This window comes from Salvia miltiorrhiza, chromosome 4 (genome assembly GCF_028751815.1).
Source record: "Salvia miltiorrhiza cultivar Shanhuang (shh) chromosome 4, IMPLAD_Smil_shh, whole genome shotgun sequence".
NCBI lineage: Eukaryota > Viridiplantae > Streptophyta > Magnoliopsida > Lamiales > Lamiaceae > Salvia > Salvia miltiorrhiza.
In genome coordinates, this window is record NC_080390.1 from 46719231 (window position 1) to 46746589 (window position 27359).

Sequence of the window (27359 nt, forward strand, 5' to 3'; positions counted from 1 at the left end):
GGTATTTTATATCATTAATCACCATATCAGTAACTCGTGCCGAGAGGGAGGCCTCCCTCTACGGACACTATGATCGGCCAACCCGCTAGATGACTCACGATCACAAGGTGTACACTAATTCCGAAGGGATTTGCGGTCCCATCCAGAATCCGAATTCGATTAACATCAGATAGGCAATTAATAATAAAACATAAAGCATTTAGGCATTGACAATATCATTTAAATTCATAAGCATAAAGTCTTAACAATTCTAATATATAATTTTAGTTTATACATAGAAAGCCCACCTGAATAGCAGACTCACGGTTTAGCTCTAACTCTGGTGCTTGACCTTTAATCCGAGAAAATAAAATAAGATTCTAATTCTCAAAAAAATCTCAATAAATGAGGATGCGTGATATGATTATGCATGACTCATATTCCTTTAATTAAATTATGAGATGCTAATCCTATTTAAGGAATTAAAGCTCGTCTTATGAGGTCGGATTATTAATTTTTAATAATCTACTCATCTTAAAATAATCTAATTCACTTACTAATTAATAATTAGTAAGTCTTAAAATCTTCTCTAATTAAACTTAATAGAATAATATGAAGGCCTAAATAAATAATCAAGGCCCAATAGGAATCTAATTTGAGCCTAAATGAATAAATTCGAAGCCCAATGCATAATTAACATTAGGCCCAACATCAATTAAATTCTAAAGCCCAACAAATGAGGCCCAAGATAATAAAATCATGAAGCCCAATAAGTGAGCCCATCATTACCCTTAAAATAATTAGTAAATTTTAATATTAATCTCTAATTAACTTAATTAGGATCAATAGTGAAGACCCAAATAAATAAAAATTTGACTAATTGAGGATCGTCTCATGAGGGTGGATAAATAATTAATCCGCTCATCTTAGAGTATTCTAACTCACTTACTAATTAATAGCCTCATTTTAAATTAATCCATAATTATAATTAGCTCAATTTAATTAATAGATTAATCTAAACTACCTTTAAATTGGGCCTGATTTTAAGCCAAAATAATAATAGCAGTCCAAATAAAATTAACTCTAGCCCATACTAATTAAATACAGCCGATTATCAATTAAAAGGTGAGGCCCAAAATAAATTAAAAGAAAAGCCCATACTGAAAATAATCAAAGCCCATTCTCCCACTAATTCTCGGTTATCTCTTTCTCTCCAAGCAGGACACGTTCTCTCTCTCCTTTTTTTTTTCAATACTGCATCTCTCTCTAAAATCAATACTGCCACAATTAGAAATACTCTATTTTCTTTTTCTTTTTGATCAGAAATTTTAAATCCTCATAAACAACAAAATCGACACATCATTAAGAAATTTTTAAAAATTTATAGCACTCATGTAAACCCACAAAATCGACACTTTCTTTAAAATAAAGCACTACCCATCATTTTCACTCCTACAATAAAACACCTCACATTTTATTTTATCTCTCTCTCTCTCTCAATTCACCACACGCACACACACACACACTTTATATCTTAATCAACAAATCTCTCTCTATCTTTATTAAAGTAAAAATTCCTTATCTCTCTTAATACTATCATCGGTTCTCCCATTTTCTTTATTAAAGGCAAAACATTTATTCTCCCTTTTTTTTTAATAATCAAACCCATTCTCTCTCCCTTTATTAAAGTTCTCGATTTTCTCTCTATCTATAAAGAAAGGAACACTCTCTCTCTTAATACACAAGAAACACACGCTGCAACATCTCTCTTTCTCTATTCTTGCAACAATCGGTTCTCTCCCTCAAAATCAAGAAAAGAAATCGCTGGTCACATCTCTCTCTCTCGCTCGATTCTGGCGTTGTGCCGCCGTGCCGCTCCGCCTGCAATTGCCCGCTGAAGTCGTCGTTGGAGCTGCTGCTGCTTCGCCGGGAGTCGAACTGTCGCCGCCTGGAACTGCTGCTGCTCGCCCGGAGTCCGCCGACTGCTGCTGTTCGTCGAGTCGGCGAGAGATGGCAGAACAGCTGCTGCCGCCGACAGAGGCCATCTCGCCGTTTGGAGCCGCCACCATCGGCTGCCGCTGCCTCGCCCAAAGCCGACTCCCGGAGTTGCCGTTCGTCGTAGCGAAGGTCTCGGCAGTTCGTCATTGCCTCCCTCCCGTTTTATCTCTCTTCGATAGGTTTGTAGATTTGAAAAAGTTTTACATAAAACTCAAGTTTGTGTAAAGATTTGATTATGGAATCAAAACTTGATTTTTCTGTACTCTAGTTTAGTTATATAGAGGTTCTATTTCTGATTTCTTGCAAAGGTTTGATGCGTATGCAAATACTGTAAACTGTAAAATGATATATTGCTTGCTAATGAATTCTATTGAACATAAACATTTGTATAAGGAATGAAGTTGAAGAACTTTGAGATTAATATATACCTTGTTCTGCTGAAGTTTGGAACTCAAAACGAACACTCTGTATTTTAGAATTAGCAATTGAAGGCTGTGGTTTTAAAACTGATTCGTTTGAGTTAATTTATAGGCGAATTGCTGCGACAATGGAATTTATGAATGTGGAATTTTTGTGAGTGAAAATCGGCTGCGCCTGAACAAATAAGATTTGCTGCGGCTGTATCTGTATCTTTGAAAAAAAATGAGATTTGCTGTTGAAAACTGAGATTTGCTTTGTTGAATACTTGAGATTTTGCTTGCAGCAATTTTGTTGACTACGTAAGAGTGAAATAAAAACTAAGCACGGGTGAGAATAGAATGGCTGAGGGAGCATGGCGTGCTAGATTTAATATACGGAATAATATCTAAATTAATATCGTAGATTTAATTCTTCACAAGCCGGAATAAATTCACGACTCAAGAAATAAAAAAAATAGAAAATTAATTCTATTGTGATTAATAATTAACATGACTTTACTAAGTCAGTTATGAATCTGAAATAAATAATTATTGGCTTACTCAATAATTCTCATCGCGGTTTTATTTACGCGAAGCTACTGACTTGTAATAAAATAATAATCCTGCTTAATTGAATATAATCCAGTGTCATAAGCTGAATTTAAATCATAAATAATTACTGGGTTTGATTTACCGAAAGATGAAATAATAATTATCGTATTCCTGGATTTAAATATAATAAAAGAGCGGGTTGTTACATGACCCTGCCCCCGAGGCTCAGCCAGAGAGGTCCACCCTCGACAGCACAACTGCCTATAAAAGAGCCCAGGCGAACAAAGAAAAGTTGGCGGAACTAGCTAAGAAAATAAGGCTGGAATCCCTGCAAAAGACCACCATAATGAGCATCTATTTCTGAGGATCCTACTGATGAAGCCTCCCTTGTTGACCTTTCCCACTCTTCTCCCACCAAGCCTACGGACGTGCCCACTGGCCCTCTTTCCATTCTCATGTTTAAAGGGCAGGAATTCTATTATCAGATGTTGGCTGGTGTCCACGAGAAGGACTAATTAAGCTGCAATGAAAAAGGTCTTGGGGGAAAGCTTAGCTATTAACATTAGCCACCTCTGAATGTAGGTAACTCTATTTTTATCTTTCTTGTCATAACCCTCATGTGTTATTGTAACTTCCCAATGTAATCGATGTCGCATTTATCACAAAAAGAGGTTAGGGTTGCCGAGGCTCATTAGCGCATCAAGAATTATAACAAGCTTGAGAAGGACTTGAAGGAGACCCGCATGACTCTGGAGGCCGCGAGGGGGAGATGTTGGTGGCTGTTGTGGAAAGGTACAACAACGTGGATGCAGAGTTGGCCAAGGCTACGGCCGGGATAGTTGAGCTCAAGGTAGACTGGTAGAGCGTGATTCCCTTAATTCGGAGGAAACTTATCTTCAACAGTATAAGGAATCCAATAAAAAGTTAAGGGCACCCCAGATTGCTGCACACTGAGAGGGCTTCATCTTCAGAGCTTGAGACCATAGACTGGAGTTCTTCTCCCCAAGTGATACTCACTTACGGGACGGACGAAATATTATATTTAAAAATTTGAATTATTTAAAAGTGTAAAATGTCATTATTTATGATTAGATTAATTGGTAAAATTAGTTATATGAATTTAAATATTATTATTTAATAATAATAATAATAATAATAATAATAATATGATCGTCTTAATGAGTACTCCCTCCGTCCCAGCTGAAATGTCCTCCTTCTTTTGGGCACGCTTATTAAGGATGCATTATCTACCTAATCTAGTAGAAACTGAAATTATGCCATGAAATGTCATTGAATCTTATATGCTGCCTAATCTAGTAGAAATTGAAATTTCCTTAATATTCTACTAGATTAGGTAGATAATGCATCCTTAATAAGCGTGCCCAAAAGAAGGAGGACATTTCAGCTGGGACGGAGGGAGTATAATATTAAATTCAATCAATGTTATATATTAATAATTAAATCTACATAGATTGTAAAGAAAATAATTGAAGTCGGAGCATGCACGCACTAACAGGACGACTTCTGTTGGGGAAAGGCGATAAGCCACGTTCAACTATGGAGTTGAAGTCGGAGCTTCAACAGATTTGGGATATAAATTCTGACTGGCAATTGATTCCGCTGGGAAAGGGATTTTACACGCTCCGTTTTACTACAGCGACTGATAAAGCTACAGCAAAGGCGAAGGTGATCTGGGAGCTGTCAAAGGGTCTTCTTTAGCTCCGAGAGTGGACTCGCAACTTTGATCCGTTCAAGGAAAACTCTCCCTTGGCGAATGTTTGGGTTCGAATTCATTATCTTCCTATCGAGTATTGGAATCCACAAGTTATCTCTGGAATTGGACGTTACTTGGGCCATCCTCTAAAGATCGATGGTGCTTCGGCAGGGAGAGATTTTGGACAATTCGCCCGTATTCTTGTTGAAATAGATATGTCTCACCCTCTTCCTAATACTCTTCTTATTGATATGGAGGATTTTTCTTTTCATATTGAGTTTGTTTTCGAAAATCTCCCTCTATATTGTGGTCGTTGCAAGATTACGGGACACTCCCCCGATAGATGCCGCAAGTCGAAGTTTGGGGGGATGGGTGAGCAGAATGACACTGTGAATGACAAGGCTAAGCTTACGCAAGTTCACAATGGGCCGCATTGGCAGGCGGCGATTAACTCGAATGAACAGGCTGCAAACAGAAATGTCCAACAACAACTAGCTTGGAAGCCAGCGCAGCCAGAGTTTGGGCAGCTGGTCACTAAATTATTAGCAACAAATTACCGCAACTAACACGGTGCAATTGTAGCACAAATTAAGTAACCGGGTATCGTATCCACAGGGACTATTATGACGAATCACTCTAAGTAATCCTAATTACACTCTAGTAATATTCAGGCAAACGAAAGAAGGAAGGTTTAATTAACTTTAAACTAAAACGCAAATAACAATAATTAAAAAGACGTAGGAAAATTCGAATATTAAAAGACAACTGATCCTAGGGTAGTAAATTCATTAACTAAATCCACATAATAAATCTATTAATCCTATGTACCAGTTTAATCCAGTTATGATGAGAGATCACTAAATTAATCAATCACTCTCGCTAGAGCAGCAACGATCGTAGATTAGTAAATTATCTATCTCCGTTAGGTCTCAAGAAAATCTACTAACTCCCAATAGCTCCTAAGAATAGCTCCCTATGATCCACCTATCTCCGCTAGGTCTCAAGGTTAAAATCATATCATACATTCCTGAATCCGCTAAACAGTTATCTCCGCTAGGTCTCAAACCGAATAGCTAAACATGCAAACTATTGATCAGATAATTCACAAGAATTTAAGCACCAGGAATTATGAATCATAAACTGGAAGGCACAAAGGTATTAACAAATAAATCACATAAATTCAATCAACTATTTACAAACCCTAGAATCAGCTAAGTGAAACTAGCCAGACATAATAAAAGAAAGCATAAACATAATTAAAAAGAAAGCAATTGGAAAAACTGAATTATATAAAAACTGAATAAGAAGAATTGTAGCAGCTTGAATCTTCAATCTTGTGGAAATCCAATCCAAGCAATAAAAACTGGAAAGCAATAAATTCTAAAGCTATGAAATTGAAAAACTAAAGTTGGGGACTCAAAAAGGAACCCCAAAATAGGTCAAAAGAAGACCTATTTATAGTACCAGGGTAAAATACAGAGTTTGAGCTCGAAAAGGACTTGAAAAACGCCTAAAAACGCAAAAATACGGAGGTAGCGCCGAAATCTCGGCGGGCTGCCCGGCGGTCGCCGGCCGGTCGCCGGATCCTTCCCAAAAATCCTTCTTCGGGCGGCGGTCGCCGCCCGGTCGCCGCCGTTTCGCTGCTGCGCGCAACTTTCTTGTTTTGGTCATAACTTTCTCGTCCGAACTCCGATTTATGATCTGTTTGCGCTCACGAACTCGTATCGAGACGATCTACAACTTCTATTTCAGGTAAGTTTTCCAAATTCGGACTCAATAAACCTGCAATTTCCTTCAAAGTTCGAGTAAGAAACATGTTTCAAAAGATAAAACAAATTAAGCATAAAACAATCATCCAACACTCAGTTTCCTATAAAATTGACATCATATGAACACTAAAACCATGGAAACATGAGTGTTATCAACTCCTCCAAACTTAAGCCATTGTTCGTCCTCGAATAATGGGAAGAATAAAATCAATAACACGAATGGGTAAGAAATCTAGTTCATCGATGCCTCCGAATAATAAAGAATAATAGAATTCTCAAATCCTCAATAAATAAGCACAAAATTCACCAATAAACACAACCTATAGCAAAATCAACCTTGACATTCCAAACAATTGAATCTCACCAGGTATGTGTATCACTCAACTCTCAATTTGATGGAATAGGATGTGTATACTCTCAACGAAATTCAATACAATGCAGATCTCTTACCATAGGCTTGCCAATCGTCTACAATCTCCATCGCTAATAGTGTGCCAGGACTAAGATCAAAAAGGTCTTTTTATTCGGGTTATAATGTAGGGACATTGGTTAAGGTAGGGAAATATAGGCTAAGTGACTCAAATAGATCAAGAACACCAACCTTATAACTTCACTAATCAAGCATGGAATAAATTCCATCTTCCACCCAACTATATCACCATAATCAACACAACTAAACACTCTTTTATGCTCTCCATTTATTTCCAACACACAAAGTCGATTTTCAAACAAATATCTCAATATACACTCGACTTTATACTTTTTTTTTTCTCTTTCTTTTTCTTTTCTCTCTCTTTTTTTTTTTCTTTTTTTTTCTTCTTTTTTTTTCACAACTTTTCTAGAGCTTATAAGAGTAAATAGTAGCTCAATATCATCCCTTCTTTTTCACAACCCACTATGAATATTCACCACACGAAGATCCCCATATACTTTATCACCCCTTATCGTCCGGCTAAAGAATAAAAGCTAAATAGGCTTAAAGTGGATAACAAAGGATAAATTTTTTTCAAGGATAGTGTTTGGGAAAAATTGTGGCTAACAAAAGATGGCCTAAAATCATCTCCTAATCCTGGGCACAACAGCACCCTCGACACAGAAACCATGACAAGTTCTAGAAGATCACTACATATGCATGACAAAACTCACAACAAAGAATAAACTGTGTATGATAAACAGTTATAGCTCAAATCCTCACAGGTTTATTCAACGTCCAAAAGTCAAGGTCAAAATCACTCTAGAATTATGCAAATTAGTTCCAATTATGCTTAAATCATCAAAGAAAATCAAATTCAATTTTTTTTCCACATAAATCATCATTGGCATCTCACCAGAAATCTAATGGAGCAATAATCATCTAAAAAACAATCACACACCACCAACCAAGCAGGATAAAACAAGAAAGCTAACAAAAAGATATGTGTGATACACATATCTACTCTCACCCCCCTCCCCCAAACTTATTACAGAACATAAGTTCGAAAATAAGTTTGGAGGGATGATGATATGTGTGTCACTACTCACAGAAAAATATGCTCCATGGTGGTGGTATGAACCAAGCGCGAGTTCCCGCATCTACCAAGCTCAACGCTGCACTAAAAACCCCAAAACAAAGAAAACAAAGAAAACAAAGAAACAAAAAGAAACTAAACGAAAGGAAAACAAAACAAAGAAACGGTTGGGTTACCTCCCAACAAGTGCTTAATTTAACGTCTAGAGCTCGACGATACCTCAAAAACTCATGGAGGTCGGAAACAGCACTCTAACCATTGGAAAGCTTTTCTACTCTTTGGTGCCCTCTCCACCAAGACACTTCTCTTGGCTCGGACATCCTCCACAAGCATTGCCCCCTTCTCATTCTTGTTCCGAAAAATCCGAAATTTCACTTTCTTCTTCTTGGGGGTATGGGTTTTCAAAGACCCCTCATCATACTCCAAAAACAAACACTTCTCAAAAGTCAGCACTTCTTTTGGTTTTGGAGTCTTTTTCTTGGCTTCGTACTTGGGCAGCTCATTTTTCTCAACCTCTTCATCCTCCGAATTTGCTAGAAAACTGTCAGCCAAATTAATCATTTCATTCTGGGGAACTTCCTTTGGTGGAGGTTTCTTGCAAATCATAGTTTCCCCATAGGCTCTCAATGTCATCTTTTCATCGTTGACGCGGAAAGTCAGATCTTCCTCTTGCACGTCTATCAATGCACGGCCCGTAGCTAGAAACGGCCGCCCCAAGATCAATGGAGTATTTTTGTCCTCCGGTATGTCCAACACTACGAAATCTGCAGGGAAAATAAATTGTTCCACCTGCACTAGGACATCCTCCACAATTCCCTTGGGATATGTGATGGAACGATCTGCCATCTACAATGCAATAGAGGTAGGCTTGATATCTCCAATCTCCAATCGGTTGAAAATTGAGAGAGGCATTAAATTGATGCTTGCCCCTGAATCACAAAGAACACGTGTGATGAGGAGTGATATGTGCATAGTAGGGAAATGGTGTAAACCAGAGAAGTCATCCTCGCCAGAGGAGGCGTATCTGCCAGAGAGGTCATCCTCGCCAGAGGAGTCGTGCTTACCAGAGAAGTCATCCTCGCCAGAGGAGGCGTATCTGCCAGAGAAGTCATCCTCGCCAGAGGAGGCGTATCTGCCAGAGAGGACATCCTCGCCAGAGGAGTCGTGCTTACCAGAGGAGTCACCTCCGCCAGAGACGTCAACATCGCCAGAGAAGACGCCCTCGCCAGAGAAGACATTTTCACCAGAGGAGTCACTAAAAGCGCGGGGAGGTCTCCCGCGTAAAACCGAAATTACTATCTTACCCTTCAATGTATTAAAGGGGCTTAAGCCCAATTATCTTAGGGAATGGGCTTGAGGCCCTAAGGATTATTTACATGCTTATAAATAGAGACTTAGTAGTAGGTTAGAGAGGATCATCTCATTATTATTCATTCATCTCTTGTAAAATGTAACTCTCTCGATTATAGTGGAAAAACCCCCAAAACACCCCGTGGACGTAGGTCTTCTCGACCGAACCACGTAAATCCGGTGTCGTTTACTGCTTTCTAGGTTAGGTGTTGGTTTCTCGTTTCACCAACTGGACCGCCATTTAGTCCCTTCAATGGATCCCTTGATTTGGAGGAATCGGAATTCATAAAACACCTCTGATTCTCTGAATCAACCACTCCCCCGAAAATTCTGAAATCACACCACAATCGCCACCAGCGCCAAGATGTCACCTGCAATTTCTGATGGCCTCCCATCCTTGGGCGACGTACCGCGCGTCGTCGCCGCGCACGCCATCGGCTGCCGATGGAGGGAGAAATCCCCAATTCTGAAGAGGAATTGTCGGAGAGTCGCGGGTTGATGCTGAAACTCAAGGTGTCAAGGCTCGATCGAGCATCGATTTTCGTTGGAGATACCGTGAAGGGATAAACCTCAAAGCTCGATGGTTTCGAAGCTCTGCAACCCACCGGAATAGCGCCGATTTCTGTTGAAATTGCGCCGAGGGAACTCTCTAACCTGATAAGGAGATTTTCTTTTTTGCTGAGGGATTTCTTCAATTATCTTCATGTTAAGCTTAACCTCTTAATTCTCAGTCATGTTACTTACATTCTATTATGACTTTACTCCATTTCTGATGCGAGGGCAAGTGAAACATCAAGCTACCCAGCACTGGGGCAAGACAATTGAGAGTTCAGGGATTCATGCCTTAGCTGCAGCACAGATATCAGATATTTTTCAGCTGAGCAGAGCTTGCACTGGTGCTGCGTAGAGAACTAAGCGTGTCGCTGCTATTAAAATCACAAGCCAAGGAGTTCCAGTTATTACTATTGGGTTTGATTTTCGGGAGGTCAGTCATATGACTAAATTTAGTCATATGGGGAATGCCAGTAAAAAATTTATTCAAATGATGGAAAGTGGGGATGCATTTAATAATTTGAGGGAATCCTTTGACTAATTCATTAGCTATTACTCTTTGATAGATCAATCATCGCATACTGCATTAAATCTTGGGTATGTATACTTCTTCATAATCACATGTCCGAAAACTATATTGATTGCTCAAGGTTTAGTCTAGTGCGGATTATACTTGTTCTTTGCTTACTCGGGAATGATGTCCAAAAATTATTGGAGTTCTTTGTTTGTATGATATTTTTTGGGGTGAAATATGTTAGTTCTTCTTAATTTGTTAATAAGAATTTGAGGTGCTTGCGGAAAGGTAGTTTTGGGATATTAATGCAACTCTTGAACCTCTGTGGCAGGGGCTAAGCAACTGCGTAAGCAAGATAGGGAAGTATTCGGGCTATGTTTTCTGTTAGTCATTGACATATATATATATATATATATATATATGTGCTTGAATAGCTTATCATGTTTTATTAATTTTGATGAATTCGTGAAGGATTATAGCTTTCCAGTTGATTTGCTTTATGAACAATACTTTTCTTCTACTGCTACTTTTAGCTGGTGTAAGTTTAATACTTGATGGTTAGCTGGAACATATTGATATATCGTTTGATGAATTCTTTGATAATTCATAAATGGAATGGAAAATTGATGAGAATAACAAATTACTATTTGATAAATTGTTTTGCTGGCTCACGTGTGAGAATTCTTGACTAAGTATTGTATCAAGAAATAAGTTCGTTGGCCATGTATGATTGGGTGTGAATTATTGTACTTAGTTATTTGTGATTGGGTGATTCTAAGAATACGAAATATTTTGTTGAGAATAAGCATATCAAAATAGCTTTGAGCTAGTAGATTACATGATCAAGGTTTTGGATTTTCCCAATAATTGCTTTACAGCCCCGCCTCAGGGGGCTTTCATATTATTACTAATATATGTGCTTAAGAATTCTTGTAGCACAGGATAAGCAAATTTGGGGAATGATTTGAACAATTATGGTAAATACCATAATGTAAAACAGGGTAGCCCACTAGTAAGTGGTAATTCAGGTATTTCGCTGAACTCTATCAACGGGAAGAGTATGATTGGGATATGTTATACTTTAACAATCGGGCATAATATATGATCTTTGATGGGATTTGAAAATTTGAATGAATTCAGCGGGATATGAATATGGGAACCAAGTTGTGGCAATGTATTATATAATCTAGGGTTCGAATTCTCTTTGCAGCCCTGTCTTAAAGGGGCTTTCATATTTATATTAATGTCTGTGCCTAAGAGATCTTGTAGCACAGGGAAATTAAATTTGGGAAAGCTTTGAACAAAACATGGGAACCGCCATAGCATGAAAACGGTAAACCATTTGTAAGTGGTAATTCAGGTACTTCGCGGAACTTTATCTCGTGGAAGCATGTGAGCATGTTGGGGGAGTATTATGCTTTATTACTAGGCAAAATTATGTTTTTAGGGTATTTTTATGGGAACATGTAAGTATGACAGGGATTTGGGAAATATTCTACTTCTTTACTTGGGCAAAACCATGACTTATATGATCTATGTTGGGATTTATGCAATAATAATTATGTCTGGGAAGCTGCACACCTTCTGCATATATGCCTAGGGCTGGATTATGAATTGACTAAGTACACGAAGCTGCACACCTTCTGCATATGTGCTAGGGCTTGAAATGCAACTTGAATTATGTTACTTGGGAACTGTAGTTATGCTAACTCTCTCACAATCATCACAAGCATGAGCACCAAACACACACACACTTAACATGTTCATAACAGAGTATTGCACATGTCACCAGAGGGGGGAGTAGGGTGTATACCCGTAGTCCCCAATTTTTAAATTCAAAAATTGCTCCTCAGCAAGTCAAGGGGAAAAGCAGAGGAATCACGCTGCAAATCAGAGGGAAGCGCTCGTAAGCCGCGAAAGTTGGTTGTGCCATCCGGGCCTTCCATGCTCCGCGCAGAGGGAGGGAAGCTATTTAATCGTAAGCCGCGAAAGTTGGTTGTGCCATCCGGGCCCTCCATGCTCCGCGCAGAGGGTTACTATTTAACCGTAAGCCACGAAAGTTGGTTGCACCCCCCGGGTCTTCCATGCTCCGTGCAGGGGGTTCTTTCAATCGTAAGCCGCGAAAGTTGGTTGCGCCACCCGGGCCCTCCATGCTCCGCGCAGAGGTTGCACTTAATCATAAGCCGCGAAAGTTGGTTACACCCCCCGGGTCCTCCATGCTCCGCGCAGAGGTTGCATTTAACCGTAAGCCATGGAAGGTGGTGTGCACCCCCCGGGTCTGCCAAGCTCCGTGCAGGGTGATCACTTAACCATAAGCCACGAAAGTTGGTCGCACCCCCCGGGTCTTCCATGCTCCGTGCAGGGTGATCCTTTAACCGTAAGCCACGAAAGTTGGTTGCACCCCCCGGGTCTTCCATGCTCCGTGCAGGGTGTTACTATTCAATCGTAAGCCGCGAAAGTTGGTTGCGCCACCCGGGCCCTCCATGCTCCGCACAGAGGTTGCACTTAATCATAAGCCGCGAAAGTTGGTTACACCCCCCGGGTCCTCCATGCTCCGCGCAGAGGTTGCATTTAACCGTAAGCCATGGAAGGTGGTGTGCACCCCCCGGGTCTGCCAAGCTCCGTGCAGGGTGATCACTTAACCATAAGCCACGAAAGTTGGTCGCACCCCCCGGGTCTTCCATGCTCCGTGCAGGGTGATCCTTTAACCGTAAGCCACGAAAGTTGGTTGCACCCCCCGGGTCTTCCATGCTCCGTGCAGAGTGTTACTATTCAATCGTAAGCCGCGAAAGTTGGTTGTGCCACCCGGGCCCTCCATGCTCCGCGCAGAGGTTGCACATAATCATAAGCCGCGAAAGTTGGTTACACCCCCCGGGTCCTCCATGCTCCGCGCAGAGGTTGCACTTAACCGTAAGTCATGGAAGGTGGTTGCACCCCCCGGGTCTGCCAAGCTCCGTGCAGGGGGTTACTTTTTAATCGTAAGCCGCGAAAGTTGGTTGCACCCCCCGGGTCCTCCATGCTCCGCGCAGAGAGTTACTATTTAATCGTAAGCCGCGAAAGTTGGTTGCACCCCCCGGGTCTTCCATGCTCCGCGCAGAGTGTTCAAGCTTGGATGGGAAGCAGCAAAGGAGGGAAGCAGCAAAGGAATGCATACAAAGGAGGGAAGCAGCTGAGGAATACTTCACCGTGATTTCACTGCTCTGCCGTGATTTCACTGCTCTACTGTGATTTCGCCGCTCTGCCGTGATTTCACTGCTCTACCATGATTTCACTGCTTCGCCGTGATTTCACTGCCCTACTGTGATTTCACTGCTCTGCAGTGATCCCAATGCTCAGCCACCGTCCGTGATCCCAATGCTCAGCCACTGTCCGTGATCTCAATGCTCAGCCACCGTCCGTGATCCCAATGCTCAGCCACCGTCCGTGATCCCAATGCTCAGCCACCGTCCGGGATCTCAATCCTTTGTCGGGATTTCAATGCTCTTCCGGGATTTCAATCCTCTGTCGGGATTTCAATGCTCTTCCGGGATTTCAATCCTCTGTCGGGATTTCAATGCTCTACCGGGATCTCAATCCTTTGTCGGGATTTCAATGCTCTTCCGGGATTTCAATCCTCTGTCAGGATTTCAATGCTCTATAGGGATCTCAATCCTCTGTCGGGATTTCAATGCTCTTCCGGGATCTCAATCATCTGTCGGGATTTCAATGCTCTACCGGGATTTCAATCCTCTGTCGGGATTTCAATGCTCCGCCATGACTTTAATGTTCTGCTCTGACTGGGCTGGGGTACTTCTCTGCTCTGACTGGGCTGGTGTATTTCTCTGCTCTGACTGGGCTGGTGTATTTCTCCGCTCTGACCGGGCTATTCTGATGGGAATTTCTCTTATCTGATATGTATTTCTCTGCTCTGACCGGGCTATTCTGATGGGAATTTCTCTTATCTGATATGTATTTCTCTGTTCTGACGGGCAGTTCTCTGAGCTGATAAATATTTCTCTGCTCTGATCGTGCTGGGTATTTCTCTGTTCTACTCTACGGGCTACACTATTTTGCGTCTCTGCTCTATGGGCTGTTTTGATCTATTCTAATCGCTGCTCAGCGAGGAATAAGCCGCCTCTTGGGCGTGCCACTGTTATCTATTGGTCTTCTCACGCGCTGGATTTCTTACGCGCTCAACAACAGGGTATATTGTTCAGACTCGATAAATATTTATGACGGGTTTTCTCACATGATCAGAGTATCATATTTCTCACTTCAACAGGGGTTTTCCTATGTTATTCGGGTATTCTTGCAACGGTCTTCTGATTTATCTAACACAAAGCATTCATATTGCTTATCTATGCAAAGTATTCAATATGGGGTATTCTCAGCGCTGGTTTTCTTATGCGCCCAAAGAAATAGAAATTATTTATCTTTGTCAACATTCAACAAACAAGAAGGAAATCTAACTTGGAACTACAATTCCAAAGTCAAGGGAAAAATGCTTATCTTTGCTTTCTTATAATATTAAAACTCTTATGTCTTCATGATTTGCAGGGATTAAGGAAAACAGCGCAACGCTGGCTTTAACGATACTTCGCTGGTTGAACACGAAGAATACCCGGTTCAACCAGACTAGGGGGGAGTGGTTGATGAGGAGTGATATGTGCATAGTAGGGAAATGGTGTAAACCAGAGAAGTCATCCTCGCCAGAGGAGGCGTATCTGCCAGAGAGGTCATCCTCGCCAGAGGAGTCGTGCTTACCAGAGAAGTCATCCTCGCCAGAGGAGGCGTATCTGCCAGAGAAGTCATCCTCGCCAGAGGAGGCGTATCTGCCAGAGAGGACATCCTCGCCAGAGGAGTCGTGCTTACCAGAGGAGTCACCTCCGCCAGAGACGTCAACATCGCCAGAGAAGACGCCCTCGCCAGAGAAGACATTTTCACCAGAGGAGTCACTAAAAGCGCGGGGAGGTCTCCCGCGTAAAACCGAAATTACTATCTTACCCTTCAATGTATTAAAGGGGCTTAAGCCCAATTATCTTAGGGAATGGGCTTGAGGCCCTAAGGATTATTTACATGCTTATAAATAGAGACTTAGTAGTAGGTTAGAGAGGATCATCTCATTATTATTCATTCATCTCTTGTAAAATGTAACTCTCTCGATTATAGTGGAAAAACCCCCAAAACACCCCGTGGACGTAGGTCTTCTCGACCGAACCACGTAAATCCGGTGTCGTTTACTGCTTTCTAGGTTAGGTGTTGGTTTCTCGTTTCACCAACTGGACCGCCATTTAGTCCCTTCAATGGATCCCTTGATTTGGAGGAATCGGAATTCATAAAACACCTCTGATTCTCTGAATCAACCACTCCCCCGAAAATTCTGAAATCACACCACAATCGCCACCAGCGCCAAGATGTCACCTGCAATTTCTGATGGCCTCCCATCCTTGGGCGACGTACCGCGCGTCGTCGCCGCGCACGCCATCGGCTGCCGATGGAGGGAGAAATCCCCAATTCTGAAGAGGAATTGTCGGAGAGTCGCGGGTTGATGCTGAAACTCAAGGTGTCAAGGCTCGATCGAGCATCGATTTTCGTTGGAGATACCGTGAAGGGATAAACCTCAAAGCTCGATGGTTTCGAAGCTCTGCAACCCACCGGAATAGCGCCGATTTCTGTTGAAATTGCGCCGAGGGAACTCTCTAACCTGATAAGGAGATTTTCTTTTTTGCTGAGGGATTTCTTCAATTATCTTCATGTTAAGCTTAACCTCTTAATTCTCAGTCATGTTACTTACATTCTATTATGACTTTACTCCATTTCTGATGCGAGGGCAAGTGAAACATCAAGCTACCCAGCACTGGGGCAAGACAATTGAGAGTTCAGGGATTCATGCCTTAGCTGCAGCACAGATATCAGATATTTTTCAGCTGAGCAGAGCTTGCACTGGTGCTGCGTAGAGAACTAAGCGTGTCGCTGCTATTAAAATCACAAGCCAAGGAGTTCCAGTTATTACTATTGGGTTTGATTTTCGGGAGGTCAGTCATATGACTAAATTTAGTCATATGGGGAATGCCAGTAAAAAATTTATTCAAATGATGGAAAGTGGGGATGCATTTAATAATTTGAGGGAATCCTTTGACTAATTCATTAGCTATTACTCTTTGATAGATCAATCATCGCATACTGCATTAAATCTTGGGTATGTATACTTCTTCATAATCACATGTCCGAAAACTATATTGATTGCTCAAGGTTTAGTCTAGTGCGGATTATACTTGTTCTTTGCTTACTCGGGAATGATGTCCAAAAATTATTGGAGTTCTTTGTTTGTATGATATTTTTTGGGGTGAAATATGTTAGTTCTTCTTAATTTGTTAATAAGAATTTGAGGTGCTTGCGGAAAGGTAGTTTTGGGATATTAATGCAACTCTTGAACCTCTGTGGCAGGGGCTAAGCAACTGCGTAAGCAAGATAGGGAAGTATTCGGGCTATGTTTTCTGTTAGTCATTGACATATATATATATATATATATGTGCTTGAATAGCTTATCATGTTTTATTAATTTTGATGAATTCGTGAAGGATTATAGCTTTCCAGTTGATTTGCTTTATGAACAATACTTTTCTTCTACTGCTACTTTTAGCTGGTGTAAGTTTAATACTTGATGGTTAGCTGGAACATATTGATATATCGTTTGATGAATTCTTTGATAATTCATAAATGGAATGGAAAATTGATGAGAATAACAAATTACTATTTGATAAATTGTTTTGCTGGCTCACGTGTGAGAATTCTTGACTAAGTATTGTATCAAGAAATAAGTTCGTTGGCCATGTATGATTGGGTGTGAATTATTGTACTTAGTTATTTGTGATTGGGTGATTCTAAGAATACGAAATATTTTGTTGAGAATAAGCATATCAAAATAGCTTTGAGCTAGTAGATTACATGATCAAGGTTTTGGATTTTCCCAATAATTGCTTTACAGCCCCGCCTCAGGGGGCTTTCATATTATTACTAATATATGTGCTTAAGAATTCTTGTAGCACAGGATAAGCAAATTTGGGGAATGATTTGAACAATTATGGTAAATACCATAATGTAAAACAGGGTAGCCCACTAGTAAGTGGTAATTCAGGTATTTCGCTGAACTCTATCAACGGGAAGAGTATGATTGGGATATGTTATACTTTAACAATCGGGCATAATATATGATCTTTGATGGGATTTGAAAATTTGAATGAATTCAGCGGGATATGAATATGGGAACCAAGTTGTGGCAATGTATTATATAATCTAGGGTTCGAATTCTCTTTGCAGCCCTGTCTTAAAGGGGCTTTCATATTTATATTAATGTCTGTGCCTAAGAGATCTTGTAGCACAGGGAAATTAAATTTGGGAAAGCTTTGAACAAAACATGGGAACCGCCATAGCATGAAAACGGTAAACCATTTGTAAGTGGTAATTCAGGTACTTCGCGGAACTTTATCTCGTGGAAGCATGTGAGCATGTTGGGGGAGTATTATGCTTTATTACTAGGCAAAATTATGTTTTTAGGGTATTTTTATGGGAACATGTAAGTATGACAGGGATTTGGGAAATATTCTACTTCTTTACTTGGGCAAAACCATGACTTATATGATCTATGTGGGATTTATGCAATAATAATTATGTCTGGGAAGCTGCACACCTTCTGCATATGTGCCTAGGGCTGGATTATGAATTGACTAAGTACACGAAGCTGCACACCTTCTGCATATGTGCTAGGGCTTGAAATGCAACTTGAATCATTTCATTCTGGGGAACTTCCTTTGGTGGAGGTTTCTTGCAAATCATAGTTTCCCCATAGGCTCTCAATGTCATCTTTTCATCGTTGACGCGGAAAGTCAGATCTTCCTCTTGCACGTCTATCAATGCACGGCCCGTAGCTAGAAACGGCCGCCCCAAGATCAATGGAGTATTTTTGTCCTCCGGTATGTCCAACACTACGAAATCTGCAGGGAAAATAAATTGTTCCACCTGCACTAGGACATCCTCCACAATTCCCTTGGGATATGTGATGGAACGATCTGCCATCTACAATGCAATAGAGGTAGGCTTGATATCTCCAATCTCCAATCGGTTGAAAATTGAGAGAGGCATTAAATTGATGCTTGCCCCTGAATCACAAAGAACACGTGAGAAATTCTGCCCTCCAATCTCACAAGCTATAGTAAAGCTGCCAGGGTCCTTCTGCTTCAATGGTAGCTTCCTTTGTAGCACTGCACTGCATTCCTCGGAAAGATTGATCGTCTCATATTTCCCCAACTTCCGCTTGTTGGAGACTGCGTCCTTGAGGAACTTGGCATAGCCTGGCATATCTCTCAAAGCATCAAGTAAATGAATGTTGATGTGAAGCTTTGAAAACATCTCCATAAACTTGGCTAACTTCTGATCCATCTTTGGCTTTGCCAGGCTATTCGGGAAGGGTGCTACAGGCTTGTACTCTGGCCTGGGAAACGTAAGAGTTGGAACCGGCTCCTTAACAGCAGAAGAGCTCGAATCCTTTTTAGGGGGAGGCGTCTGTTTCGCTGCAAGCTCCTCCAAGTCATCATCGTCGTCCTCCACTACTTTGCCTTTTCCCTTGTCATTCCTCTGCTCAGTATGATCCCGCTGCTCTGCATCCTCAACTGTAGTATCAACCACCCGTATGGAATGACATTGCTGATTTTGCTGAAATTGTTGATGTTGGCTCTTCGGATTGAACTGAGTGTTGCTAGGAAATTGGCCTGGCTTGTGCTGTGCAGCTGCTTGGTTAGCCATCTGACCAACTTGAATCTCCAACATCTGCACCTGCTTAGACAACGCTGAAAAGTTTTGCTCCATGTTGGAGATTTTGGTCCCCATGTTTGCCGAATTTGTCTCCATCCCAGTGACCTTCACCAATACTTGCTTCATCATTTCCTCCATTGAATCTTTCTTTGGCTCATTGATTACTCCTCCACTAGACACAGAAAACTGAGGTGGAGGCTGCACAACACTGTTGGGATTTGAATAGGAAAAATTTGGATGATTCCTATTATTAGGATGATACGGTGGATTTCCACCCTGATGTCCCTGATAGTTTGGTCTATTGAATTGGTACTGCTGCTGAACATAATTAGCATCTTCAAACTGTGACACATCAGATAAACTCGGCTGCTGAGGAATTTTAGCTAGCAATGCTTTTCTCTCCAACTCATACTGCTTTTGAAGAGCTTCATATTTCTCCTTAAAATCATCTCTCTCCTCATGCACAGCTGCAATTCTTCTCGTAGAATTTCTGTCATTCGGCCATTGATAACTATTGGAGGCCATCTCTTCTATCACACGATAAGCCTCCCTTGTATTTCTATGGAGAAGACATCCACCTGCAGTAGCATCCACCATACTTTTTGTTAGACCAGTCAAACCATTATAAAAGTGAATGATTTGCTGATCCTCCGTGAAACCATGTTGTGGACAGTTCCTGAGCAGCTCACGAAATCTTTCCCAGGCATCATGAATGGTCTCATCTCCTAGATGGGAAAAGTGAGAAATCTCCGCAATGATTTTCTGAGCTTTAGAAGCAGGAAAATATTTTGCCAGGAAAGCTCTACACAAATCCTCCCATCCAGTAATAGCACCTCTGTCCAAACTCTTGAACCACTCCTTCGCTCTGTCCCTGAGAGAGAATCCAAACATCTTCATTCTGATGGCATCTGGTGGCACTCCATTCTGCTTAATAGTGTCGCAGATATCTAGAAACTGAGTAATGTGAGCATGTGGGTTTTCAGAAGCCGCTCCACTAAACTGCTCAGCTTGCACCATGTTTATCAATCCCGGCTTCAGCTCGAATGTGTTGGCCTGCACAGTTGGTCCCCATTTGCCTCCTTGAAATTGATCAACCCGAGGCTGATACATATGATTCAGTGGTGGCTCTGGTGGAGGAGCCCGGTTGCGCTCTCTCTCTTCGTCTAGCTGCCTCTGAAGGTGTGTCACGGCTCGCACAAGAGTTTCAAGGTCCATGTTATTATGTTGTTCTGCCATTGCTTGCTTCTTCTTTTCGCGGTTGTCTCTTTTGTATTGCTTTTCGATTTCCAAGTTCAAAGGTACTAGATGTTCCTTTCCTTTGGATCTCGTGATCATACAGGCCTGAGACAACAAACAAGAACAGAAATTTTAAAAACTAAAAATAAAATAAAATAAAAATTTATAACGCCTGAAATAATGCTTAAGTCTAATCAGAAATATTAAAGTCAATTCTAAATAGTCCCCGGCAACGGCGCCAAAAAGTTGATCACTAAATTATTAGCAACAAATTACCGCAACTAACACGGTGCAATTGTAGCACAAATTAAGTAACCGAGTATCGTATCCACAGGGACTATTATGACGAATCACTCTAAGTAATCCTAATTACACCCTAGTAATATTCAGGCAAACGAAAGAAGGAAGGTTTAATTAACTTTAAACTAAAACGCAAATAACAATAATTAAAAAGACGTAGGAAAATTCGAATATTAAAAGACAACTGATCCTAGGGTAGTAAATTCATTAACTAAATCCACATAATAAATCTATTAATCCTATGTACCAGTTTAATCCAGTTATGATGAGAGATCACTAAATTAATCAATCACTCTCGCTAGAGCAGCAACGATCGTAGATTAGTAAATTATCTATCTCCGTTAGGTCTTAAGAAAATCTACTAACTCCCAATAGCTCCTAAGAATAGCTCCCTATGATCCACCTATCTCCGCTAGGTCTCAAGGTTAAAATCATATCATACATTCCTGAATCCGCTAAACAGTTATCTCCGCTAGGTCTCAAACCGAATAGCTAAACATGCAAACTATTGATCAGATAATTCACAAGAATTTAAGCACCAGGAATTATTAATCATAAACTGGAAGGCACAAAGGTATTAACAAATAAATCACATAAATTCAATCAACTATTTACAAACCCTAGAATCAGCTAAGTGAAACTAGCCAGACATAATAAAAGAAAGCATAAACATAATTAAAAAGAAAGCAATTGGAAAAACTGAATTATATAAAAACTAAATAAGAAGAATTGTAGCAGCTTGAATCTTCAATCTTGTGGAAATCCAATCCAAGCAATAAAAACTGGAAAGCAATAAATTCTAAAGCTATGAAATTGAAAAACTAAAGTTGGGGACTGAAAAAGGAACCCCAAAATAGGTCAAAAGAAGACCTATTTATAGTACCAGGGTAAAATACAGAGTTTGAGCTCGAAAAGGACTTGAAAAACGCCTAAAAAACGCAAAAATACGGAGGTAGCGCCGAAATCTCGGCGGGCTACCCGGCAGTCGCCGGCCGGTCGCCGGATCCTTCCCAAAAATCCTTCTTCGGGCGGCGGTGGCCGCCCGGTCGCCGCGGGGTCGCCGCCGTTTCGCTGTTGCGCGCAACTTTCTTATTTTGGTCATAACTTTCTCGTCCGAACTCTGATTTATGATCTGTTTGCGCTCACGAACTCGTATCGAGACGATCTACAACTTCTATTTCAGGTACGTTTTCCAAATTCGAACTCAATAAACCTGAAATTTCCTTCAAAGTTCGAGTAAGAAACATGTTTCAAAAGATAAAGCAAATTAAGCATAAAACAATCATCCAACACTCAGTTTCCTATAAAATTGACATCATATGAACACTAAAACCATGGAAACATGAGTGTTATCAGCAGCAGGAGGCTGCCCCTTTGACGAAGCAGCAGCAGGTTGCTCCGACGGAATCGGCAGAGAAAGATTCGGTTGTAGGTTCTCCGGCTTCGAGGGGGAATTCTACAACTAAGGGAAATAGATTCGATGTACTTGCTATTGATGAATCGGTTTTGTTGCATGGGAAGGATGTGGCGACAGGACCGGTTTTATTGGAGGTTGCCACGAAGCCGGTACAGAATTCAGTTTATGACAAGACTCTTAGTGAATATAGCTCCGAGGAGGAGACGATTATTGCGGATAGCGACACCAACATGGGAATGGTGATGCACGATGATATTCAAGGGACTGTTTCCTCAGTTCCCGGAGAGATTGGAAGAGCGGTGGTGGAGCAGAATTCGGTTGTTGGGGCAGATATTTCTTCGATTAAGGAGGTTGAGGGAGATAAGCAGACCAATCCCACTCCGAAGGACATTGCGAATCGTATAATTCGGTTAGAGGAACAGGTTAATCAGGGGATGCAACTGCTCTCGGAGCAGAAGCATGGACGTGGTCGTCCAAAGGGCTCGGGAAAGGGAAGAGCGCCTGTACACATAATTCCAGACGGATGTATTAAAAATCGCCTTAGGAATGCGGAGGAAATGGGTTGCAAGCCGAAGGAGTTTGCGATTGACCTTTCCAATAGGCCCAGTATGATTGCAATGAATAATGTTGTCCATGGGCGTTGGTCGGATGAAATGGATGATTATCCTGAGTTTCGATATTAGTTGTTTTTTGTTCCTTAGTTTTTTCTTCTCTTTTCGAGATTTGCACCCTTAGTCTGCTTCTTTGTGCCTTCAAGGGTTGTTTTTTTCTTTTTCTTTTTTTAATAAACCTCTAATTTAATAAAAGAAAATAATTGAAGTTAGTAACACTGAACCATCAATATACCAAATTAATAGTGGGCTCTTAAAATTTCAAACTATATTATATTAAAAGTTCATATTTAAATAGCCCAAAACTAATTAAAATATCAAGAAAATACGAATAATATAAAAGAAAAAAATATAACAACAAATATATTTACATAAAGAAATAAACAATTCATTCACATAATTAAATAAATCTATATAATATTTAAAAATTCTAATTTTTAGATCTATAACTAATTTTTATTTATAAATTCATATTAAAATTGATACAAATTTTCTTATCCTTAATTACATTAAAAATTATTTTAATTTAAAAGTGATATAAACTTTTTAGAAGTTACATGAATCGAAGTTAACGATTTTTGTAGTGATTTCACTACAAAACTGTTAGAGTCAATGTTGACTCCGACAATGTTGGGTTGAATGTTGATAACATTCATGGTGTCAACATTTCTAGGCTTCAACCAACATTCCAAAGTCTGCCTTGACTCTATACTTTGACTCTCCATTGGTAATTGTATATTTAATCTTTACCTTCTTTTTACGTTTTATTATTCTTTGGTTGTGGAATAAAAGTTTTATGCTTGTTGACCACATTTTTAATAAGTGGAAAGGAGGTTTATCATGGTCCAAAGTAGTGGGCTGTTAGTTCCTATTTTTCAGGACCCATGATCTCTTCAACCAACATTCCAGACTGGTCGACTGGCAGTTTCGGAGGTGCATTGCGGCGGTTATAGGAAGCTTCTGGAAGTGGAAAGTGGAGGAAACTAACCATGACATGAAGGTCTATAAAAGCAACAAGAAGCCTCATTCATCCTTACGTTTTTAGAGTGCATTTTCACCGACCTAACATTCGCTCACAACCAACTCGTCATTTTGTCTTGTTGTGCCTGCAAACATGACACCAGTTCTTAGGAAGCCAATCTGTAAAGGCTCACTCTGTATTGACGGGAGGTCAAGGGTAAGGGTTGAAGATCGAGGACATTGGAGCGTAGCATATTGTTTTGTCTGAATTATTCGGCTGTGTTGTTTCAACATTCGTATTGACGGGATGTCAAGGGCAAGAATTGAAGTACAAGGCCATTGGAGCGTAGCAGGGTGTTTTAGTTTTGTGTTGATTCGAAATTCTAGTGAATGAGTAGATAAGTTGATTTATCTTAGGCAACCAATCTGTAAAGATAGATCTCCAAGAGATCTCAAATCTGTACTTTGCATTGTTGATGATCATAGCGTTTTTAGCCTTGAGGCACTTGCGTATTATATTTATATAATCCGTGAAAAAGTATTCCTGTGCGTTCTTTAATTTCCGTTGCATGTTGGTATCAATGTTATTAACATTCTGTTGATAATATTTATATCAACATTACTCTTACGAATTACACAGTGTTACGTGTGGTAATTTGGGGCACTAAACTCTTTCAAAAACAATAAACTTTTTTTTTAAAAGATACTTAATTCGATTTTGTTTTTTCTATCATACTTATGTAAAATAGTAGGAAATATATTTAAGGGAGACAAAGAACTTTAAAACGGAAGCATATTATATTGTTGGGAAAGAAAATAAAATATGATGAATTAAATTAAATTTGAGAGTCCAAAGTTTTTTTAAGCTTGTAATTTTGACTGTTTTGTAAATGTATGACAAATTTTTTCGGGCTTACAATTCCAGGATAAATTCGGTGATCGAGGTCAATTTATCTTACTTATGCCAAATTTTAAAAATTTGTCCTGCAGTTATAAGTTCAAAACAAATTATCTTATATTTACAAAACAACTAAAATTAGGACCTAAAAATTTTTTGGGCTCTGTATATTCGAACAATTCCACCATGGCGTTATCTGCATCAATCAACATGAATATGACCAATCAATTAATGATATCATCTTACTACCTAAATCACGAAACAATCCAATCAATAACCAACAAAATTAGGTGTAACTAAATCGAAGTTAACAATTTTATTGTTTCAAACTTTGATCCTTTTGGCTAAATCCAATTTTATGGTGAAGTTTTATGGCCAAATTACTTGTCAAAATTAATGCACCCATTCTACTAATCTGCATCAAAACTAATTTCAAATACATGTATCATTTTTAGTGTTTTTTTTGATAAATTAATAGTATTAAATAAAAAAATTTAAAGGTCGCGCCACATGGAACTCGAACCCAAGACCTTTGACCTCAGGCGTTAACCCCTTACTGCTTGACCAACACACACACACACACTCCTTTTTTCCGTTTTTCATTTTGCATATGGGGGTTTACAATTTATTTTCCGCAAAGAAAAATAAAAGTCGTCTGCTTTGTAAGTGTCAGGGGCATCCTGCACTTTGGTTTTATTTTTTTGTGAATCTTTATTCTTTCCTCCGTAAAAAAAATACTGAAAAAATAAAAGCATTGTTCGTTATCGACTTATCGTCCAGAGGCATTGTGCATTTGCAGTATTGTTTTCATTAATCTTCTAATAATGTAGGTTTTAATGCTAAAACTAGTATGCCCGCTCGTACGATGCACAACTAATATTGAAATTGAACTATATTTTAATTAAATAAAATATATATTAATTATAAGTAAATGTAAATATAAATCTCAATAAAAAATCGAAGTTATGAGCGGCGTAATCTCAATAAACACATGAATCTGAAAACATTTGAATTTTCAATTTTTTAACTACCAATTAATTATTTATAATTGATAAAAATGAACAAATATAATTTTAATCTTTTTAGATGCATTAAACTGTTATAATATAAAAAATATAAATAGAAAATATTAAAAATAATTTCTAACAAAAAAATAAAATAAAATAAAAATAGAAAAATGAATGAAATAGCAAAAAAAAAAAAATGAAGAACCGTGGCATTTAAAGAAATAAGATAGGAGAGAGGAGATGATAGATGAGAAAAGGGGAGGGAAAAATAATAATTTTGTGATTTTAAACGATAATAACTTATTTATTTTAAATTTATTTTTTATAATTTTTACATCAAATTAAAGATCTTGTTATCATTTTTAATTTAACATCCATATTAAATATTTTTTTTATAAATCAAAGTTGCTGATTTTTAAAAGGGAATAAAAAAAAAGTGATTAGAGAGAAATTTTGGTGGGAAAAAGTTGACGTTAAACTCATCTTTTATATATTATATAGATTTATAGAAGTACATTCAAAGGCGAGGCTAAGAAAACATATGTGTCATGGTTCCGGAAGTAATGGAAGATGGAGCTAGCATGGTTGTTGGGAAGGAGTTAGGTATTTTAACTAACTCGGAGGTGGCTAGGGATTAGAGCCATAAACGTGGCTAGAAGATGCGGTGCGGGCTGAAGAAGTCGCGTTTCCTTTAATAAAAAAACGTTGCATCACTTTTATTTAGTTTTTAACTTTTTTTCAATTAGTTATTACTGTAGCAAAGTTTCTTAGGGGACCACTTCCTCTATAAGTCACCCTTGTGGCGCAAGAAGCATGTATTCATAAATGAAATCTCAATTCTCTCTCTCAGTTCTATCCCTCTCTGCAACGTCTCTTATTCTTCTTCTTAATATCCTTGTTTTACGATTCATTTATATAAGAAAATCGTAAAAAATAGTGGGTTCGCTACAATTGGTATCTAGAGCCAAGTTCCACCTTTCTATGAGCGGAATTTTGAGCTGAGTTATGGCGGAGGCAACACGAATGAAGGATTTACAAGAGGCACAAACGAAACTCGATAAAATCCTACAAGCTGAAACTATGAAACGAGCAACGATAGAGGAGAAGATTCACGAGCAAATCATGGTTGTGGATCACAAGGTGGAGCAGAGAATATCGGGTATTGATCATAAGTGCGATCATCTATAAATTACTAGCAGATTTTCAACTCCAGTTAGTGAACATGAATAAGGATAAAGGTAAAGGGGATACACCTATTTTGGGCAGAACTCCATTTCATTTGCAATCAAGTGTTGGTTCCAAATCTGCTTTTACTACTTATACTTCCAAATTTAAGTAAGATCAATCACAAAGCAGTACAGGAAACTCGTTTCATAGGGTGAATTTTCCTAAGTTTGATGGATCTAATCCTAGTTCTTGGATAATCAAGTGTAACACTTATTTTAAACTCACATCTGCTCTTAGTGATGAGCATATGATCCAGTTGGCTGTGCATAATTTTGAGGGCAAGGCTTTGCAGTGGTTCCAAATTTTTGGCTATGAAAATGTCACGACCGCACTTGCTAAGGATAGCAAATTCGGGGAAACCGCGACTAAGGGAGGGAATTTAGGAGCGGGAGTAAGAAAGGGGCATATTCGGTTTCTTGATGACTCGACTTGTATAAGGAAATCAATCGAAATATCTAGATATCAATGAAGGCCACAAGGGGACCGTACATAATATTATCCCAAAACGGGGTACTCAATAGTTTTAGTACATTATTCAATAATACATATTGTTTGACATAATATCTTAACATAATCAGT

At 39.4% G+C, this 27359-nt stretch overlaps 1 long non-coding RNA gene and 1 other non-coding gene across 2 annotated transcripts; both read left to right on the forward strand.

The window, feature by feature from the left end:
• The first annotated feature begins 1591 nt into the window (after positions 1-1591).
• Positions 1592-2639, forward strand: LOC131023832 (uncharacterized). Its single transcript, XR_009101536.1, has 2 exons — positions 1592-2156; positions 2509-2639. It is a non-coding gene; the product is annotated as an uncharacterized LOC131023832 (long non-coding RNA).
• A 17140-nt stretch (positions 2640-19779) lies between these two features.
• On the forward strand, positions 19780-19886 carry LOC131024052 (small nucleolar RNA R71). The gene has a single exon (XR_009101647.1). It is a non-coding gene; the product is annotated as a small nucleolar RNA R71 (small nucleolar RNA).
• Positions 19887-27359: the final 7473 nt, after the last annotated feature.